Consider the following 9,615-nt stretch of genomic DNA (forward strand, 5'->3'; position numbering starts at 1 on the left):
CACTATTCACAGTAGCCAAAAGGAGAAAATAACCTGAATAGTCTATCAACAGATAAGTGTATAAACAAAAGTTGGTATATCCATACAGTGGAATATTTTTCAGCTATAAAAAAGAATCGTACATGCTACGACATAGATGAACCTTGTAAACATTGTTCTAAGTGAAGGAATCCAGACACAAAAGGCTACATACTACAGGATTCCATTTATTGAAATAAGCAGCACTTTCAAATCCTTAAGGACAGAAAACAGATTAGTGGTTCCCCAGGGCAGGAAGAATCAGGGTGGGAAGGGGAAATGGGGACTGTTTACCCCAATAATAATAACAGAAAGACGAAACTTTTATGTACCTACCATCCACTTAAAGAAAAATGTCAAATACGAAGAAGCAGACTGACTTCAACAATAAAAACGCGTTTTTTAATTTTTTTAATTTTTAAATTTTTTTTTTTTTTTTTAATAAGAGCAATGGGTCACTGGGGTAGCTCAGTCCATTAAGCGTTCAACTTCAGCTCAGGTCATGATTTCATGGTTCGTGGATTTGAGCCCCGCATCAGGCTCTGTGCTGACAGTTCAGAGCCTGGAGCCTGGTTCGGATTCTGTGTCTCCTCTCTTTGCCCCTCCCCTGCTCGTGCTCTGTCTCTCAGTTTCACAAAAATAAGTAAATGTTAAAAAAAACCAAAAAACCACAAAAGCAAGTTAGAGCCTTTTACTTCATCTGGTACACCAAATAACAAAATATACAGTTCAGAGTTCCTTTGGCCAGTTGTCGGAAGTCAAGAAAATTTATTGAGCATCAAAGTGGCACAATTAGAATTGTGCTTTAGGAAATCCATCTGGCATTACAAGTTTTATTGGTGGGAGGTAGACTGGAGGCACAGACTCCTTGTAATAGAGACTCTTGAGGCCTTAAGTTGGGTGTGGTAGGAACAGAAAGAAACATATGGATGCCTATATTTGCCCTTTGTCTTTTTTTATATCCACTACACTTACAATCAAATTTCTGTTGTAGCAGGAGTTAGCAGACCAGAAGACACACAGCAGTATCCTTCTGGATACAGGCATATCTAGAGATTCCCCAAGGAGAACATCAGACCAGGAAATAGGCAGTCTGAAATGATTTTGTTGTTAAGCAAGGAGTTGACAATGTTTGCTTTCTTAGTCTGTCTGCAACAGACCTAAGATAAGCAACAGCTATTATTTACTGATCATTTGCTGAGTGAATTATACGTATATTAGGACTAGCTCACTTAATTCTTTTTTTTAATTAAATTTTTAAAAATGTTTATTTTTGAGAGAGAGCGTGAGAGGGGGAGGGGCAGAGAGAGAGGGAGACACAGAATCTGAAGCAGGCACCAGGCTCTGAGCTATCAGCACAGAGCCCGAATCAGGACTTGAACTCACGGACCAGGAGATCATGACCTGAGCCGAAGCTGGATGCTTAACCAACTGAACCACCCAGGTGCCTCTTAATTCTTTTTTAACAATCCTGGAAAGCGAGTACTACTTAGTCCATCTTATGGATGAGTAAACTAGGGTTCAGAGAGAATAAGAAGCTTGTCCTTTAAGGTAAGAATTGGACTTCATACTTAACTCTAAAGTCTGTGTCTTAAGAAGGAAAAAGGTGGGGGTGCCTGGGTGGCTCAGTCAGTTAAGCATCTGACTGTTGATTTCAGCTCAGGTCATGATCTCACGGTTCATAGGATTGGGCCCTGCTTCAGGCTCTGCACTGACAACAGAGAGCCTACTTGGAATTCTCTGTCTCCTTCTCTCTGCCCCTCCCCTGTGCTCTCTCTCTCTCTCTCAAAACAAATAAACATTAAAAAAAAAAAAAAAAGGAAAAGGGGGGAAAAAGCTAAAATTGAGAAGCATGGTGTTTTTGCTGCTCTAATTATGCCTCTTCTGTCTGAATTTATCATATTTCAGAAGGGCCAGGGTGGGGCCCCTGGGTGGCTCAGTTGGTTAAGCATCTGACTTTGACTCAGGTCATGATCTTGAGGTTTGTGAGTTCGAGCCCCATGACGGGTTCTGTGCTGACAGCTCAGAGCATGGGGCCTGCTTTGGATTCTGTGTCTCCCTTTCTCTCTCTGCCCTTCCCTGCTCATGCTCTCTCTCTCTCTCTCAAAAATAATAAACACTAAAAAAAAAAAAAAAAAAAAAAAAAAGAAGGGCCAGGGTAAATTCATTTGCTTTCTGGAAGATGAAACATATTTATTTTAATCAGTTCTTTGGGTACTCACAAAAAGAGTTTATATATATCTCTTCTAAGAATGTAAAGATGTTGCCTTATAGTCTGAGAAGGATAAAGCCACAGAGCAAGTTCATACTCCTGAGGTTGGGGGTGAAAGCCTCAACCAAAAATTTGGACTTTCACTGAGCTGAGTATCAGAGGAGGCGGGAAATGAACAGGAAACCAGAAACTACAAGGTCTGGAAGGGGAACTGGAGGTCTTGACTGGGAGTCACTCTGTTGTTTCCTTGAGAATTCATTTCAAGGCCCTCCCAGAAGGAATGAAAAGATGACCTCTGTAAAACCTGAAGATAAATGAGCGTTATCTTACTAGATGATTGTCTAGGCTCATGTTACTCTTTGTGTTCATTTCCCTCTGTTGTCTCTCAGCCTTTGGTAAAATCTTATTTAAATGTTTCAACCTGATACAGCTAGGCCACAGGAAGTTCAGGAAAGAGTTCTATCTTAGACAAGAGGCTAAAAGGGAGTAGGTCTTCTTTTTTTTTTTTTTTTTTTTTTGGGAGTAGGTCTTCTTGAGGCCAGCTTGGTGGTGGCAGTATTAGAGCTCCCAAAGGGAAGGTGAAACTCGGACATCAAAGTTGGGGGTTAAGCAGCCCAGCCACTTCTCACCATTGTCTATGGAATAGTCTCCTTCCCTCCGCTGTCTGTTAAGGAGGAGCAGAGGCATCATTTGTGTTAGGGAATCAGAACATTCTTTATCCATTTACCTTATAACAATGTTTTTCAAACTGCAGGTCAGACCCCGTTAGTAGGTCATAAAATCAACTTATTGGGTGTCAATCGGCACTTTTTTTTTTTAATTTGAGAGAGAGAGACAGAGAGCAAGCGAGGGAGAGGGGCAGAGGGAGGGAGACTCTTAAGCAGGCTCCATGTTCATCACAAAGCCAGACTCAGAGCTTGATCTCACAACTCTGGGATCATGAGCCGAGTCAAAATCGAGAGTCAGATGTTCAACCCACTGAGCCACTCAGGTGCCCCAATCAGCACTTTATTTTTAAATGAAACGGAATAAGAACTATGAGGTACTTAGAAAGTTTAACTATTGTTCCTGAGTTTTTGTTTCAGTTTTAAAAAATTGTGTGTCTGTGTGTCTGTGTGTGTCTATGCGTGTCTGTGTAAATGTATATCTTACTGTGGGTTATGATCAGAAAAGTTTGAAAACCACTTCAACAAGTGTATGTCTAATGAAATCAATTATTCGAGGCGAAAAATGGGGTCCTTACATTTCATTGTATTTTTCTTTCACTTTAGAATTTTCCCTTTAACATGTGTGAAAAATAACCTCTCTTCAAAAAATTCTTTTCAGTGCTTTCATTCAAGAATTATACACTGTTTAATAGTACATAGCTCTGTCACACCTTTGTTCAGCAGGAATGAAGATACAAACTAGTTTAGGTGCCTGGAAATCATGATCTTTGGTGGGAATTCAGCTTCTTTAATCTCTTTACTCCTTCTTTTTTAATGTTTTTATTTATTTTATTTATTTATTTTAATGTTTAATTAATTTATTTATTTTTAATGTTATTTATTATATATATATTTTGTTTTATTTATTTATTTATTTTAATTGTTTTATTTTTTTATTTTTGAGAAAGGGGAGGGCAGAGAGAGAGGGGGACAGAGGATCGGAAGCAGACTCTGTGCTGACAGCAGCGAACCTGATACGGGGCTGGAACTCATGAACTGTGAGATCACGACCTGAGCAGAAGTCAGATGTTCAACCGACTGAGCCATCCAGGCACCCACCTCTTTTCTTCTTTCACAAGTGAAAGGTTTAGGCCTTCTCCTGTCACACAGTTTGACACAATTCACCCAGGCCTGCTGATGGACAGAAACAGTGTGACTCTTCACCTAAAAGCCTGCCATTTATAATCTCAGAGATAATTAACTACTCATCACCCCTCACTGCTTAGTTCTTGTAGTCTTTACAGTGATGCTAGATAAGCTCAAATGACACTGTATAATTTTATTATCTGCCTTTCTAGAATTAAGACAAGGTCACAATCCCCGTCACCCACCCCCTGCTGTCTTGAGGTCAATAGTATGAAATTATAGCATTAATTCTGAACCTCAATCATCCTGAATTAAATGTGACTAAACCTGCTTAATACGTGTATGCCATAGTTAATATGAATTCATTTATCTCCTAGACAGTTTTCATCATTTTATCTGTTGGTTTACAAGCCAACTAATCAGATGTCCATTTCCTTACAGGTTATCAAAGAAAAACAGTAGTACCTCAGTTATGGCTTCACGGTTTGAGGGAAGAAAAAGAACTCTTTACCAAAACAGAGGAGCATTTAATAATTATAACTTATAGTAACTTATGGACAATTTAAGGAGAAACTAAGGAAATCCCAATAAAAGCAGTATCTTAAATCTTACTGAGTATAAATAATTACTCTGAAATTTAATCCACCCCAGATGGCTAGTCTAAACCAGTCATAGTTATTCTATTGCCTTGCCAGTAATTGGTTCCAAATTTTCATGTGACCAATGGTACCAGGATTCATAGAAATACTTTCTCACTCCTGCTCTTTCCCTGCTGCTGGGTTGTGTGTGTGTGTGTGGGGGGGGGGGGGGTGCTCCAGTGTAGTCAAGATTTGGCTTCACCCATAAGTCAACACCAGCCATGGCTGAGGAAGGCTTTGCTGTTGGAGGCATAATGAAGGTTAATACTGCTTTACAAGAGGTGCTAAAGACGGCCTTCATCCACGATGCCCTAGCGCGTGGAATTCACAAATCTGCCAAAGCCTTAGACAAGTGCCAAGCCCATCTTTGTGTGCTTGCATCCAACTGTGGTGGCCCTATGTATGTCAAGTTGGTGGAGGCCCCGTTGTACTGAACACCAGATCAACCAAATTAAGGTTGATGACAACAAGAAACTAGGAAAGCTAGGTAGGCTTCTGTAACACTGACAGAGAGGGAAAACCCCATTAAGTGGTTGGTTGCAGTTATATGGTGGTTAAGGACTATGGCAAAGAGTCTCAGGCCAAGGATGTCATCAAGGAATACTTCAAATGCAAGAAATGAACAAATAAAAAAGTTGATTCTTTTTCCAAATAAATAAATAAATAAATAAATAAAAATACTTCCTCACGCCTGAGAGTGGTATTCTTTCTCTGGATGTTGGCATATCTGGGTTATGATGCCAAGAATTTCTGATACCATCTTTTTATTGCCTGAGGATGAAGCTGTTACCTAAAGGATGAAGCTCTTGACAAAGAGCTACAAAGTAAACAGATAGCAAAGTAAAGAGATGAAAAAACACTGGATCCTTAATGACATTGTTAGGGAACTGCATCTATCAACCCCGCCCTACCTCTGAACTCCCTTGTTACATGACATAATAAGTTTCCTTATTATTTGGGTATTATTCACAGTATGAGTGGGTTTTATTCATTATTAATAGCCAAAACGTGCTAACTGTTCTACTAAATGTTAGCACCACTTGGCAACACTGTTTCCCCAGATGCTGGTAAAATGATTTTTTCAATTTATCCTGTATTTTCCAGTGTAGTTAGAGAACACGCTGGAGAATATTCATGGCTCCAAAATTTTTTAAACTCTCCCAGATACCTAGTCCTCAATGGCCTGTCAGGATTCGTTTCTGTCAAAAGCTGCTATTCTCTTCCTTTCATCCAGGTACTCCACTGACCTCCACTGCACACTCACTCAGGTCAGGTTTGAGAATCCTTAACAAGAAACGCATGGGGCACCTGGGTGGCTCAGTTGGGTTAGTCGTTTGACTTCAGCTCAGGTCATGATCTCACCATTCCTGAGTTAGAGCCCCACTCTGGGCTCTGTGCTGACAGCTTGAAGCCTGGAGCCTGCTTTGAATTCTGTGTCTTCCTCTCTTTCTGCCCTCCCCAGCTCACACTCAGTCTCTCCCTTTCAAAAATAAATAAATACTAAAAAAAAAACAAAACAGGAAGCACATAAAGTTCTTTCCTTAATAGGAAGCATATAAAGCATATAAAATGTGTTAAGATCCTGCTTTGTGCTGTTGCCTGTAACTGTTACCTGAACTCTGCTTAAGTCCTGAACTCTTTTGACTAGACTGCTTGGAATACATTTCTGCCTTCATTTGGCCCTTCTCCCTCGTGTTAACTGACGCAAGTTAAAGAGACTTCCTCCAAACTCACCTGTAAGAGCCCCCTTATTACTTAAGCTTCATCTGCCTACCTGAATTCCTATTCTGTTCCTTCTCTGACTTTTGGTGTCCTTGTGTTTATTTAGAGAAAGGTAAAATTTATATATAAGAAGAAAATGAATAGTCCAAAGTATATTGAAGAAGTATTTTAACAGGAGTGACCACAACAGTGATTCATAGTTTCTTTATGCCCATTTTCTTTTTTGAGGGAAGGAGAATTTATAAGCTGTTAACTTTGTATGCTCCACATGAACTGTTGTAAAAGTTGCAGATGCATATTGAATTTAGTGGTTTCCTTTTTTTTTTTTTTAACTACCAAAGATTCCAAAGAGAGAAGAGAAATTAGCCAGAAAGGGTTACTTCCAGAGCAACTTTTATTAAAATATCATTAGCAACAGTTCAGTATATAAAGTTAATGACTTCTTTAATATATCCTCTTGTCATTTATAGACACCAGTCCGTTAACCTGAGTGAGTAATCACCTCTGTTTTCCCTTCAGTTAAGCTTAGTTTTAGGGGTAAGCCAGACTTTTCTCTGGCTTGTGTTTATAAAATGATTTCTTGCAATCTGCTTTATGTGCATTTACACATATGAAAAGAGATCTAAATATATTACAGAGCCTTTACTTTTATATATTAACTATGTGAAATTTACTTTCCTAGCCATCAAAATATTTCTTGTTTTAATTATCAGTTAGGTTCTCGTGTTCTTCTTGTAATACACTCTTGAATTACTTTCCTACCTGCTATAAAATTCTTTGAAACTATTCATTATGTGTTAGGAAAACATTTTGGAGATCCAGATCTCCAAAGCCTTTTTTATAAAAAGCAATTTATCATCAACATTAAAAAGGTTTTTTTTCTGGGGCGCCTGGGTGGCGCAGTCGGTTAAGCGTCCGACTTCAGCCAGGTCACGATCTCGCGGTCCGTGAGTTCGAGCCCCGCGTCAGGCTCTGGGCTGATGGCTCGGAGCCTGGAGCCTGTTTCCGATTCTGTGTCTCCCTCTCTCTCTGTCCCTCCCCTGTTCATGGTCTGTCTCTCTCTGTCCCAAAAATAAATAAAAAACGTTGAAAAAAAAATTTTTTTTTAAAATAATAAATCAAAAGTTTTTTTTTCTAAGGATAGTATTAAGAAAGTAAAAAAACAACTCAAAGAATGGGAGAAAATATTTGTAGCTCATATATTTGATAAGGGACTTGTATGCAGAATATATAAAGAACCCGTATACTCAGTAATAAAAAGGCAAATAACCCAATTAAAAATAGTCAACAATGTTTTAGCAGACTCTATTCTTTCTTTTTGTTTTATTAATGTTTATTTGTGAAAGAGAGAGAGAGAGCGTGGGAGAGGGGGGCAGAGAGAGAGGGAGACACGGAACTTGAAGCAGGCTCCAGGATCTGAGCTGTCAGCACAAAGGCTGACTCAGGGCTCGAACTCATGAATGGTGAGATCATGACTAGAACTGAAGTTGGACACTTAACCAAGTGAGTTACCCAGGTGCCCCTAGGAGGTAATTTTTTTTTTTAAAAAATGCATTAGAGACAAAAGAAATAAAATGTCTGATATAATTCTTGCCCTTAGATTCAAGGGACAGAGTGCAAAACCAATTGCTCTGTGAAACAAATGGAATCTTTTTGGTTTTGTGGTGGGTTTTTTTAGTGGGTTTTTTTTTTTTTTTGGTGTTTATTTAATTTTTGAGTGAGAGAGAGAGCCTGCACACAAGCAGGGGAGGGGCAGAGAAAGAAGGGGACAGAGGACCTGAGGACAGCCCCACGCAGGGCTTGAACCCACAAACGGCGAGATTGTGACCTGAGACAAAGTTGGATGTTCAGCTGTCTGAGCCACCCAGGTTCTCCTCTTACTGTGTTTTTTTTTTTTTAATTTTTTTAACGTTTTATTTTTGAGACAGGGAGAGACAGAGCATGAAGAGGGGAGGGTCAGAGAGAGGGAGACACAGAATCTGAAACAGGCTCCAGGCTCTGAGCTGTCAGCACAGAGCCTGACGCGGGGCTCGAACCCACGGACCGCGAGATCATGACCTGAGCTGAAGTCAGCCGCTTAACTGACTGAGCCACCCAGGCGCCCCACCTCTTATTGTGTTTTAATTGACTAGAAGCTCAACGTGAACCATTGTCATAAAACCATTATTCAATCTTAGGCTGCATTTATAGAAAGGTGATATTCACAACTGAGGTGGGCAGTTAGTCCCCAATGCCTCCTGTCCTCTGATGTTCAATGTCTATGTGTAATCCTGTAAACTGGACCTGCTGACTCAATTGTAACAAATAGAATATGGCAGAAGTGATGGGATACTCCTTCTGAAATTATATTCTAAAGAGACTGGTCCTTCGTGCATGCTCTGTCGCTCTCCCTCCTTCCCTCCTTTCTTCCTTCCCTCCTGGGGATCACTTGCTCTAGAGTGAGCAAGTTGTCTGATGCATCATGATGTGAGCAGTCTTATGGAGAGACTCATGTGGTGTGATGAGGAATTGAGGCCCTCAATTCAATGGCCCATGAGAAAGTTCAGCCTTCTAAAAACCACATGAGTGAGTTTAAAAGAGATCTTTCAGCCCCACTTGAGTCTTGAGATGACTACAGCCCTAGTTGATGACCTAACTGCAACCTGATGAGAAACTTTGAATCAGAATCACTCAGCCAAACCCTTTCCAAATTCTTGACCTGCAGAATTATGAGTTAATAAATGTTTATTGCTGTTTTAAAGTTGTCCAATTTGGGGGTAATTTGTTACACAGGAAAAATTAATGGAAGGAAAACGGAGGACTAGAACATGGAACTCAGTACCCAGACCACATCTAGAACATTTACTTTCTTCAGTTCTGAGTACTGTCTTTAAGCACGTTGACAATCTGGAATGTATTGGGGACATGTAATAAGGGCTGTGAAGGAGCTAGAAACCATGTCACAAAAGGGATCCTTGAGTGAACTCAGGACATTAGGATAGGAAAAAAATAAATGTAGGGGAGGAATGTGATAGCTACTTTCAAGCATCATAAAATTCTATGAAAGAGTTGCTAGAATCATGGAACTTAAGAGCTATAGGAGGTATCCAATGCTGCAGCCCCTCATTTTATAAATCAAAAAGGTGAGACTCAAAGTGGTTATGATTCTGACAATGTCACGTGGCTAGTTACTGGTTAACTTGATAATATAACTCTGGATGCCTGAATGAAAAGCACTTGTGCCTTTTGTAGT

General features: G+C 39.8%; 1 pseudogene; it reads left to right on the forward strand.

Annotated features, from left to right (window-relative positions):
- Positions 1–4,882: 4,882 nt before the first annotated feature.
- LOC125164282 (40S ribosomal protein S12-like) lies at positions 4,883–5,310 on the forward strand (annotated as a pseudogene).
- The last annotated feature ends 4,305 nt before the right edge of the window (positions 5,311–9,615 follow it).

The sequence above is a fragment of the Prionailurus viverrinus genome, chromosome B1, assembly GCF_022837055.1.
Source record: "Prionailurus viverrinus isolate Anna chromosome B1, UM_Priviv_1.0, whole genome shotgun sequence".
In the NCBI taxonomy this organism is placed as follows: Eukaryota; Metazoa; Chordata; class Mammalia; order Carnivora; family Felidae; genus Prionailurus; species Prionailurus viverrinus.